Source organism: Halyomorpha halys, unplaced genomic scaffold, assembly GCF_000696795.3.
Source record: "Halyomorpha halys isolate HHAL.00 unplaced genomic scaffold, Hhal_1.1 Scaffold809.1, whole genome shotgun sequence".
NCBI lineage: Eukaryota > Metazoa > Arthropoda > Insecta > Hemiptera > Pentatomidae > Halyomorpha > Halyomorpha halys.
This window is the reverse complement of record NW_027107058.1, coordinates 83574-97020: the sequence shown is the minus strand read 5'-3', so window position 1 is coordinate 97020 and position 13447 is coordinate 83574. Positions and strand designations below refer to the sequence as shown.

The following is a 13447-nucleotide window of genomic DNA, read 5'->3' as shown; positions in this document are numbered from 1 at the left end:
GTTTTTTATATGTTATGTATTTTTATCTATCTATTTTATACATATATATGTATTTTTTTTTAATTTATATAATTGAACACTGGCTGTGTATATGAGTGGGATGTTGGCGTTGATGACCGATGGGTTTTACGCCTTAATTTCTGAATAAACAAACAACAAACAGGTAACAATCGGACAAAACGCATTAAAGTGCATTGACTAACAGACTAAAAACAGAAATTAGAAAATACGGAATTCAAAATTCCCATAATTTAACAGAAAACCAAAAACCACAGACAAATCACTATGGACAACTACCAAAAAGCTACTAAAATACAAATCCTTCAACCAACTACTACTCACTGAAAATATGACTTGGTCACGATTGGATGAAGAAAAAACACAAATATTCGGTGATATCCTTAATCCGACCCATCTTGAACTTGAACCAGAGATAACAATTCCACTCCAAATTACCCTTCCCCCAAAAGCCTTTCATCACTCATAAATAATAAATAAATCCCTCAGAAATAATCATCCATCAATTACCTTCCAAAAAAGCTCCTGGCCACGATCTTATTACACTGCATATTCTGAAACAACTCCCTCGTAAAGCCATCCTATTCCTTACCTATATCTATAATGCTACCCTCCGATCCACCTATTTCCTCTACCCTTGAAAAATGTCTGTAGTAAAATTTTTTCCCAATCCCTCTAAGCCACTTAAATTTCCATCTTCCTACCGTCCTATTTCTCTCCTAAGAGAGGGAAAATCCTTGAAAAATATTATTAAAACGTCTCTATCCAATCCTTAATTCATATTAAGTTATTCCTGACAACCAGATTGGATTAAGAACATTCCATTCTACTATACAATAGTGTCATCTGCAGACATACATAACGTCCATTGAAGAATGATGTCAAGACTGTAGAATGAAAATAAATTCTAACAAATCTTACTAGATCACCTTTACTCTCCTTCGGAATCCTCTAAGACAGTATCTTACACTTACAGAATATTTTATAAATATCTCACTAACGCCTGCTAAACACATTCGCTACTTGGAATCCCCATACAAGACTGAAACGACAAGAAATTGCAAGTAGATTATACATAGATTGCAGTACTTGACAAACGCTCTTAACTTCCCATTCACTATAAAAAACACTCGTACTGTGATAATCAGACAAACTTGGACATTTGGAATTGAGCTCTGGGGCTCAATAAAACCATCAAATTCCTCCCATATCCAATCTTTACGATCCAAAAACCTCGGTAAAATCCTTGATGCTCCTTATTACGTCACAAATAAACTCTTCCATAAAGATCTCTCAACATCCCTTTCGTTGCAGATTTGGCCAACAATAGATATGCGTCCTTTCATCCCGAAGTCCTTACCCCTCCTAACCCATTAGTTCTTAATCTCTCATCCTCAACAATCCCTGAAAAGAAGATGGTTCCGGGACCTTTTAATTTATTGTATTTTTTTCAAACTTGTAAATTTCAATAAATAAAAATATTTTATTCACAATTAGTCAGAAATTGCTCAACAAATTTTCGGGTCGATTTCTTCAGATGTTTTGATTTTATTATTAAAATTAACATGCCTCTGAGTTACAATGTTGGGAAATCGTTTGCCTTTGGTGTAAAAACCGAAAAGTACATCCAATGCAGAATTGAACAAGCCCAAACAGGAACATGCGATAATAAGTGCAGAATGTCGACAATCAACAAGACAATCAAGCGTCACCCGTCGGAAGGTTGTTGTAGCGTTTTAAAGAGACGGCATAATGATAACAATCGATTTGTCAACTTGAATAGGTAAGCAAAATTTTCTTACCAATCATAATCAATTTTGTTACATTTTATGGATCATAAGACAATCAGGTATAAAAAGGTAAGGGGCGATGGTAGCACCGTGGCAACGCGCCTGTCTACCAAACCAAAGGTTGTGAGTTCGAGTCCCCGGCCTTACCTGGGTTTTTTCAAGTACAACATTATACAATACTCACTCGCAGCCTCCCTGTGAGGCCCGTCAGCCTATGGGTGGCACTCACAAAAAATAAGTTGGGAGTAACGAACCCATACCAATGAAGAAAACACATCAAGAAACACGCGATGTATTTCTCTAGTACATCGGCGCGCGGCTTTTCACCTCCACCATCTGGCGTGCCAATAATAATAATAATATAATAAATTAAAAAGAATTACCTTGATTATAATCCTTCAACGTGAAACTACTGCCCCTACACAGCTATTTCATTGTGAATTACGTTTTATAATCAAATTAATCATATGAGGAAACATTTGGAACTGTTAATGTTTTAAAATCTTGTATGAAACCATATTTCATGAATGATTTTTTTATACTATGGATCATATAAACAATTTGGTATAAAAATGTTAATAGGAAAATGACCTAAATTATAATCCTTCACACGCTAAACAACTGCCACTACACAGCTATTTCATTGTGATTTAAGTTTTATAATTCAATTAATCATATGTGGAGAAATTTTAAACAGATAATGTTTTAAAATCTTGTATGAAACCAAAATTCATAAATAGTCTAGCCATATTTATAAACTGCTGTTAGGTTTCGAGTTTTGAGTTATGCATTCATGAATATATCAATGAGAATATGTGAATGTGGACATAAAAATAAAAATTAAAGATATTGCATTCAACAGATGTAACAAAAGCCCTAAAGGTAGTTCTCCAAAAATGACAGAATATCCACTATACATTATCTTTTAGATTTTTTTCCTTCATTTTTAGTCTTACTCTTTTCTAAGAGCTTATTGTCTGCTTAACATAACAGTTTTTTAAAACAAAGAAATTATTCAACTAATGTCTTATGTGTTTATGAGGCAGGAGTAATGTGAATTTAAATATTTTTACATCTGATTTGTTGTTGCTAGCCCAATTCTTGTATTTTTCTATAGTGATCATTTTTTAAAGATTTTTCTTGAAGTTTTTTTCCCCCTGATATATGATTTTATGCATAAAATATTTGATTCTACGTCCTGTTGGTCTGAAATTTATTATGAGAGCAATTTGGTCAGGTTTGTTTGGTTTTTTTTTTTTTAGAGAGCTACAACTATATTACTGTTGATACACCTTTTTTTTTAGATACTGTTCCGAGGTTCCAAAATAGGATTCCCGCAGTTCTCTTTACAGAGAATTTCACATTTGAAGATTTTAGCTCTATTTTGTCTTTGTCTTCCTTATCGGGGTAAAGTTTGAATCAAGTGGCTGAAATTTTTTTTGTATAGTATAACCGTTTTTTTGTTATTGTTTATATTTATTTATATCATCTCTGAGAGTGTATATATATAAGAAATTGAATATTATCTTTTGCTGTTAGTTTCAAGGAGTTTAGTTGTGTTAATATTAGTGTTTGTTTTATTAATTGGCATACTAGTTTAAGAGGATACCCATTTGCTAAGAGAAGATCTACAACTTTATTTTATGCTGTTTTTGGTGTGTTTAGAGGATGTTACTTTTTACACTCAATTTATTAAATTTTTAGTCATGTTGATGTTATATATATCTTCCAAAGGCGATGGGATTTTGGCACCATTTTTATTTTAATTCCTTATTTGATTATCCAATCAAAGTACATCTAAAAATTGGTATTTTATTTTCTGTTTCAAATTCTATGGTAAATTTTAATTTAGAGAAATAGTTGTTAAATTCACTGAAAACATAACCTTCTCGTTATTCTTTATTTATATTATTCCAGTATCATAAATACATAATACAAATTAACGCTTGAAGAAGTTTGTCGGGGGGTGCGGTCAGCAAAGAACAACATAAATAAACAAAACCATATTTATTTATTTTATGCCGACGTTTCGACCTGAGTTTCAGGTCTTCATCAGGGGTGGTGGCGTAGAGGGAAGGTTGGTAGCTGGTTGAGTTATCATAGCTGTCGCGGAGTTTTAATTGCCGTTCATAAATCCTTCTATTCCGAACAAATCCATATTAACTCTCACCTTCAAGTTGTAGCAGTTTCTATCCATTTAGGGTTCACTTTTTCCGTTTGTAACATCTACCTCCCACAAGATCGGTCAATTGAATCTCAACATCTGATAGATATATATATATAACCAACTACCTCACCCAATTCTATACATAGGAAACTTTAATTGGCATAACCTTTTATGGGGATCGCAAGACAAACTTACGAGGCAGAATAATAGAAAATTTCATTGACCTCTCAGATTTACTTCTTCTAAATTCCGGGGGACCCACCTTTCTTAGTTCCAGTTATGGAACATTTTCCGCTATAGATCTTTCTCTTTGCAGCTCGAGACTCTATAGTGCTATAGAATGGAACGTTCTGCCGGATCTTTACGGAAGTGATTATTTTCCAATCCTTATACAACTTTTAAATAAAAATCCTTCATTCCGAACGAAACCCAGGTGGATATTAGATAGGGCTAATTGGTCTCTCGTTTCGTCCTTGGCTTCTCCACCTCTCATTCCTCCAAGCGAATTGAGTATTCAAGACGGATGCGAACCAATTACAAACACAATCATACAAGCAGCTAACGCATCAATACCAATAATAGTAACAGTGAGCTCGTGAATAAAGACCTCTTAAAGACCGCCGCAAAGCTTTAAAAAAATTTCAAAAATGTTTAACAACTCAAAATTTGATTGAGTATAAAAAACAGCGGGCTATATGCAGACAAACGTTCAATCAATGTAAGACTGAATCCTGGAGAAACTATATAAGTTCTATTACAGCGTCAACTACATCAGCTGATGTATGGAATAAAGTTCGTAAAATCATAAAAAATCTTTCCTACCCCCGGTACACCATATTAGTTAATGGCCAATTATCGGATAATCCAGAATCCGTTTCAAATGAAATTGCAAATTTTTTATCCAAAATTTATAATCCTGTAAATCATTATAACAATGCAAATTCGGAAGACATTGAATTTCAGAATGACAGTTATAATACGGTTTTACAATATAACCTTCCATTTACGCTGTGGGAACTCAAAAATATTTTAAATGCCATTAAAGGATCTTCACCCGGTCCGGATAACATTCACTACGACATGATAAAAAACCTTCCACGTAACATCCTTAATCGACTCATCGATTTCTATAACTGCATATGGTCCGTTGAAGAGTTTCCAATTACCTGGCGAGTATCGGTGGTGATTCCAATATTGAAACATGGGAAAGATAAACGATTATCTAATAGTTACCACCCTATTTTTCTGACTAGTTGTTTAAGTAAAGTCATAGAACGGATGGTAAACAAAAGACTGATGTGGGTAATAGAAAATAATGGCCTAATTCAAACTTTTTAGTCTGGATTTCGCAAAGGACGATCTACATTAGATCATTTAGTCACTTTAGAGACCGAAGTCCAATATGCGTTTATCAACGGACAACAAGCGAGTGCAGTATTCTTTGATATGATGACGGCATTCGATAGTATAAGCCATACAGCCATCCTTCAAAAATTAACATCTTTGGGAATCAGTGGAGAATTGTTTCGCTTTATAAAACAATTTCTCTCTAACCGTCATTTTAAGGTTCAAGTTGGCCGTGATCTATCACAAAATCATAAACAGCTCAATGGTGTCCCTCAGGGTTGTTTTCTTAGCCTCACTTTATTCTCACTTGCCATAAATGATCTAGGGCTTAATTTACCAAGAGGAGTCAAATCTTTACTGTTTGCTGATGACTTAGCGATTGTTTGCAGGTCGGAGAACGTTGATACTATTAAAAATAAATTGCAAGAAGCCTTCGACAGAATTAATAACTGGTCTACATCTATTGGCTTACAAATTTCCGAACTCTACGCAATAGCATCAGCCCTCCATTTTTGCTTTTCAATAATTCAGAATAATCACAGATTCGTTGAGCGCTCTAAAAAGTTTTAAAAACATGTACTCCGAACATCCACTCATTATAAGAATTCAATCTTTTCTTCTGAAATTATCTCAACAAGTTAAATACATTATTTTCACATGAGTAGGTAACGAGCTCTCGGACAAAGCTGCCAGAGGCACTCACGCTCCCTGGCCGAGGCACCGCCGTTCTTACCCCTTCAGAACTCCAGAATTAAAAAAATGGCAGGCCAAGTGGGATGAAAGCTCTCCTAGTAAATTAAAAGAAATAAAACTATCAGTAAAACCATGGTCAACATCCTACTGCAACAGCCGTAGGGAGGAAGTTGCTCTAAACCGCTTGAGAATAGGTCATACTCTCCTCACGCACTCTCACCTGATCAGAAAACTGCCACCTCCAACGTCCAAATACTGTCAGTCCATTCTTACGATTTGACATATATTTGAAGAATGTACTCACTATTTGTCAATAATAAACAGGATAGTACTGACTTCAAATTTATCAGAAGCTCTCACAAGTGAGGAAGCTAAAATTACACTAGTATTTGAACTTTTAAAAGCACATCGCCTTCTTTATAAGTTTTAATTTATTTTTTACTTTTATCATGCCATAGGTGTTGATGTCCTTAAGGTTTTACGCCTTTAAGCAACAATCAACAACAAATTAACAATACTAAATGCAAATAGACAAAATACAAAATAGAAATAACAGACTGACTACATGTAAGAAAGAATGGTAATGTTTTGGAAATACAAAAAAAACAAAAAAAAAACACATTTACGTTTCTCCATTTCACCCCTATCGAGTTTGGGCCCAAAAATAGAGTTAGTTGTATCGCAGCATTGCAAAGCATAGTGTAATAGACAATTGTAAGTGATATTTATAAATCTAATGGCTGTCTTAATGACTGATCCTCAAGATACACACACACCCGTGTGGAGTAGCTAGTCTCCCTTCCGGCGCTTCCCCAGGTGGAGGATAGGGGGATTCTCACCAGATATGGCGGGAACCTGGGAAATAAAATACCCGGTGTGGACCAAAACTAGATTCAAATTCAGGTGCAACGATTCCTAGAATATGCGGCGTACTGGTCAGCGTCTGTTTCTCAGGTTAGATGCGGCTGTTTCAAAACCTGGCATGAGGTATAAAATGCGAAAACACTTTCAAAATTGTGGAAATGGCTTCATCAATCACAAAGGTCCGGAAAATTAATAAAGGCGACCTTTTACTTCAATTGGACCATAAGAAAGAGCAATCTCTTGCTTCACTAAAAAGCTCAATGGAGAGTGTGCTGGGCGAAGGGGCAGAAGTGCGGACTTGGACGGAGGAGTCCCTTATCGAGTTGCGGAGGCCTTATAACCTCTCCTGAGTGAAGAGTCAATGCCCATCACAGCATTTAAATCCATGCGGAAAGCCTATGACGGTACGCAAATGGCAGTCATTTCACTTCCGGTTCTCCAGGCTAGGAATATTATGGCTCTGGGAAAGGTCCGATTAGAATTGGTGGTTGAAAGACTCAGAGCTCCAAAGTGTTTCCGTTGCTGGGAATATGGACACATAGCTCGGAATTATGTTGGAAAGGATAGAAACTCCCTATGTCGAAACTGGTAAAGCAGGACACAAAGCTAGTGATTGTGACGAGAAACCTCAATGCAAATTATGTGCGGGAAATGGAGAGGCTGACCACTCCAGCGGATGTAGTAACTGTCCACCTTTCCGTTCAGCATTGAAAACCATGACGCAAATCCATCAACATCGTAGATGAGGATACCTCAGATGAATTTGAACCATTTCGCACAACTAAATGATATGATCCTTATGAACACCCGAACAAACCCGACGTTCACTAGAGCAGAAAGATCATCTATCATCGATTTGACGTTGATGAGTGGTCGCCTGCAACGGATCGCAACTTGGAAGGTTTGTGGATTTTATACAAACAGTGTTCACCAGGCTATATTGATTACACTGGATACGCCAATAAGAAAGAAAAGTTGTCGATGGAAAACCAATGGCTGGAACTCGAAGACTTTCGATGGCACCTCGTTCACTTTAATGCTAGAGGATGAGTGTGAATTGAACGAGTCAGCCGAGGAAAAGGCGCATATACTGACCTCTTTTATATCTGGGGCTTGTGATGCAGCTATGACCCGTTCAAAGCCTGGAAAACATCATCCCTCAGTGTACTGGTGGACGGATAATATTGACATCTTCGCCGGTGTTGGAACCAAGCAAGAATACGTTACCAGCGAGCAAGACGTCTGCCGGACTTTCCTGTGCTTCAAGAAGAGTTCAAGAGAGCTAGAAGCAACCTTCGACAAGCCATTAAAGAAAGCAAACGACGGTGCTGGAGAGAACTCTGTGATGAGGTGGATGGAGATGCATGGGGTAAACCATGCAAAATAGCAGTAAAGAAACTATGTACAGGCACGATGCAACTCCCCACGAGATCAAATGTTGTAGACAGTATTGTCAGAACACTATTCCCTGAACAGGTAAATACTATTGCCTGTATAGACAATACATATAGAACGGATTTTCCACAAATCAGGCAGGAAGATAAAGGACATAGCCGCGGACCTACAAAATAGCAAGGCACCAGGATTAGACGGAATTCCCAATGTAGCTCTGTAGGTGGCTCTCAGGAAACGGCCGGATCTTTTCATCGATCTCTTCAATTCGTGCATTCGTGAAGGCTCAATTCCGAAACCTTGGAAGAGAGCGCCTCGTACTTATTCCAAAGAGTAAGGGAAGACTGGAAGACCCGTCAACCTATTTGCTATCGTCCAATTTGCTTATTGGATACTATGGGTAAGGCATTCGAGAAAATCCTTTCCCTCAGGCTACTAGAGTTCACGGAGGAAGTTAATGGCCTCTCGCGGGCTCAATACGGATTTCGTAAAGAGCGATCCACGATAGATGATATTGGATTGTCAGTCGAGATGGCCCGCACGGCAATTGCAGGAGCAAGGTGGAGGAGAGGTGCTAAGTGTTATGCAGCAGTCATCACTCTAGACGTTAAGAATGCTTTTGACAATGCAAGATGGACCTGTATAATAAGTGCCCTAAGGACAATGGCGGTGCCAGTCTACCTTATGAGAGTTCTCACAGACTACTTCAAAGATAGAGTTCTATTTTATTTTCAGGCTTTGGCCAAAGGGGTTCCACAGGGCTCGATATTAGGGCCTCTTCTGTGGAACGCCATGTCATACGACCCAATCTTCAACTTGACAATGCCGAAGAGAGCCAGAGTTTTGGGATTCGCAGATTACGATGCAGTTGTAGTGGCGGCGAAATACTTGGAAGAAGTTACCCTCATCGCTAACCTGTCTGTTGCTACGGTCCGAGGTCTTCGGTACAACTTGCAGATAAGACCGAAGTTCTCCTAGTAACTAGCAGGAAACAAACTGAATCCATCACTGTTACGGTGGGTAGGCACGAAATTCGTTCCCAGTCTTGGTTAAAATGCCTTTAATAAGTCATGATTGATTCACGTCTCCGCTTTAATATTCACACGGAGTATATCAGCACCAAATCTGCCAAAGTAGTATCGTTTTTGTCACGCCTTATGCCAAACGTTGGAGGCCCCAGAGAAAGTAGCCGAAGGCTTCTTGCTACTATTGTTCCCTGCATTATGTTATATACAGCCCCGATTTGGAAAGAAGCGATGGTTACCAAATCATACAGGAGAAAATTGGATTCAGTTTATGGCAGAGTTTCTTTAAGGACTGTTAGTGCTTTTTGAACTGTTTCCTACGAAGCCGTGTGCGTGATTGCCCGAATGCCGCTTGTGGAATTCCTTGTTGAAGAAAGAAGCAGGAACTACGGACAACGCTTAACGTTCTAAAGAAAAATAACCATCGACCAGTGGCAGCAGCGTTGGGAGGCTGCAGATTCCGGGAAGTGCACTCGCAGGTTAAGACCTGATGTGGGCACTTGGTATGGCCGCCAGCATGGTGAGGTGGATTTTTACATAACCCAATTGTTAACCGGACATGGATGCTTTAGAGCCTACCAGTACCGATTCAAACTGGACAACACCGCAGAATGCCCTTGATGTCAGACTGTCGAGGAATGCATTGGGTTTGCTTAGGAGAGAAGCGAATTGCAGAGAGTGTGTGGAGGACGCATCACACCAGAAAACATGGTGAGCTATATGCTACTCTCAGACCAGCACTGGAACATAGTGAAGAGATTCACCACAGTCATCCTCAAGAGGTTGAGAGAGGAAGAGAGGGCTAGAAGACGTGACTAGCATGAAAACGTGAAAACCATGTGAAGAAAGTGAGGCGGCACTCAGCCATTTCTCTCCATGTAGTAATGCCTAGCGGCGGTTCCGTGGAGAGGAAGGAACAGGTGTAGCGTGGTGATTTTATTGGATAAAAATCCCACACATGGATAAGTACGGGCCTATCTGTGTCTTTTGAAGATTTCCACCAACCCTCCAAAAAAAACACACACACATATATTTATATTTATACTTTAGGGTAATCTAAACATGTTTTATCTTTTGTCAATTGAATGTGCCCCTTAAAGTTTTATACAGATAAAACCTTTACATGTACTCTAAAGAAAGCAGCCAAAAATTAATGGTTATATATTGTACAAGAAGAATGTCAAAGGGGGCCTACTCATGACCAAATAGAAAAAGGAATAGCCAACTCATTTTATGCTGAGGAAATATGTAATTATTTCATATTAAATGGGTTTAACTTAAAATTAATTTATAAATATAGCCTAATATTAATTAGCCATGGCAGTATTTAGTGAAGGGTCAGGGATGGTGCTTATTGAAAAAATAATTGGTTATTGGTTATTTCTGTTTTTTATTCATTCACTTTAACTGTGCCATTTTAACAACTCAAAATAACTGCCTTTCCTTTCGATTTTTTTCAAGGATAATCTTTTCATTTCAAAAGACTGAAAAAACCTTAATGTAAACGGTTTTAAAAGCTCAAAATAACAATCATTGTAATATCAGATGGTGGATTAAAGAAAAACAATTTTTGTTTTTTTTTAATTCATAAACAATGTAAGTTTATAAAGCCAATTTATTTTTTATTTATTTATAAAAATTTACAACTGTACTACATAATTATACAAGTAGTAAATTTGATATTGGTCATCCTACAATTGGATGATACAATCTTGTGGAAAATTTACACATTGTTAGAATTCCAATTAAATATTTTAAAGTAGAAATAGCAGTAATTTTTTCAAAGTAATTATATTATTTACATGTAAATTTTATTATTATTTTAATCTATAAAAATGGGATATTAATACTGATAGAATCATAATTCAGCTAAAGGTATTGGCTTGAGAGAGAAAAAATTAAAGCTATTTTTTTACTCAGGGAGTAGATTTTTAAAAAAAAAGGTTTAAGCAAAATTGAGTTAACACCAATCTAAACCATAACACAAATCTAGTTTCAGCTGTTAACTCAAAGATGTTTTGTTAAAGGTTTAGGAATATCACTTCAAGAATCTGAATTTAATTTAATCTTACAATATTTGACTAGATAAGGGTATATTGGTAGCTTCTAAGCTAGGAAGTTCCTAATGTAATCTTGATTCATTCAGATATTAAATTTACGAACATTACAATACATGACATAGTTATTACATTTGCACAATTAAAATATTCATGGGTAACAACATAACATTCATGGGTACTAAAATCAAAATACATGGGTAAAATTAAATCAAAGTAATTTTATTTTGAAAAATAATGTGGGATATAAGGTACATGACCTGGAAATGGTAGTCAATTCTTGAAAGAATTCGATGAAATATTTGTTGTTGTTGAAGATAATGTGATAAAACTGCCAACCCCAATAGAATTAATGGGATTAGCTAAAACTGATGTACTTATGTGGATCCAAGAAGACTTTTTAAACTTTAAATAAAAATGATTTAGTTAACTAATTTTTAGTAAGATTTAGTATACAGGTTATACTTAAATAAAATATTATTTCTTTTTGTGTTGAAGCAATAAAATACAAATTTCTAAATAAATTTATTGTTTTTATATAGCACTCCATACTTATGTTTATGCAAGATTTTAATGATTCAAAGTAGGCTAGGGCACTGTACATTAGTTTTGTACTACTGATTGCACATAAAAAAATGATACTATTGCTATATCTGTTTTATACATCATTTCTCAAAAAAAAGCTTGTAAAAGTAATGGTGCTATCAAAAGAGATTCTTCATATTGTTATAGTTGAAAAAATCTTATGCTTTATGGCCATCACATAACTTTCACTTACCAGTGTTCATGTGTTCATGAGTTTCATATAGGTTGGTGGCTTCTTGTTGAATTTATTGCAATTTTTGTAATTTAAAAAAAAAAAATTTAACGATGACGAAATTATGAATAATTTTTTTAATTTTTATGTTGCTATAAAAATTTGTATTTATGATTTCTCAAAGTGGAAAAATGAATATAAATTTTGTTCCTGCTAAGAATACAACAGTTTACAAAAGCTAACGAAGCCGTAATACAATCGGGAATGCTCAGGTGGTCTCGGCACATCTATTTTTTTTTTTTTTCTTCTTGGATATTCATAAGATGCAATACTTCTTTAATATTTTATTTTTTATTATTTATTTCAAATGAACAAAATTTAAAGTATTTTAAAGGAAGATTTTTAAAAATTCCCTATTTTATACCCTGTCAAACTAAGAGTATTTCAGTGAGAATAAGACCTAGCTGAGATGTAATATCATTTTATAGTACAAGGTAAATTCAACCAAAATTGTTGGAACTATTTTTTTGGAAAACAAAAAAATGTGACAAATTGATTCTATTAAGTGGTACTTCCAGTTAGTTGGTTTTATCAAAAAAGATTCTGTCCCATCTCAGGCATATACCTGTCCTAAATATGTCATTTTAGTTTTTTATGATTGCAATACTTTCTCTTACTATATATTCTTTATAGGTAATTGAAAGTAAAAATGGCTTAATGAATAAAGATATTGAAATAATGGTAGTCAATACAAGTAATGAATTCCCAATATTTATTTAGTTGAAAACCTTTGTTAGTTAATCAGATTTAATGCCCTTATGTAAAGGTGAATTTCGTTTATTCGTTACCAAAATTATTCTGATGTGAGTGGGAATGTTGATTTATTTAATGTTTGACTCTCTCGAGATGTCTAACCAGCAGCAAGAATGCTGAAATGCATTCCCATCATGGCCATACACGAAACATAAGTTTATTTATATCAATTTTTATAGTACAAGTATTGCTGAGACAATTGTAGTTGAGGGATTGGAGGCATCACCTAGCCAACTTCTTTTCTGCAGCGGCAGACGTTCAATTCCCACCTTACTGGGTTGACTTTTATTTTGTAACAGTCCCACAGAATGAAAACTAGACTTTCCCACTCTGGTTCGAATGGACAGGTTAAATTTAGAATAAGCTCCTGTTATATCAGGAGTGATCAGAGAGTTCAAGTATTGCAACTCGTTTCAACGTTTTCCTCTATTGCAACTCTGAGAAAAATAATATGGAGGGGTAATGTGACATTGAATTGAAAATAGGAAAAATATTTAGATAAAAAATAATTATAAAAAATAAAA

The 13447-nt window shown here is 35.7% G+C and overlaps 1 protein-coding gene across 1 annotated transcript in view; it reads right to left on the bottom strand.

The window, feature by feature from the left end:
- Positions 1-2463, bottom strand: part of LOC106686327 (uncharacterized) — a 17480-nt gene extending 15017 nt beyond the window's left edge. Inside the window, exon 1 of the mRNA XM_014429553.2 lies at positions 2192-2463. The gene's annotated coding sequence lies outside the window, so the exon portion shown is untranslated. The remainder of the gene's footprint in view (positions 1-2191) is intronic.
- Positions 2464-13447: the final 10984 nt, after the last annotated feature.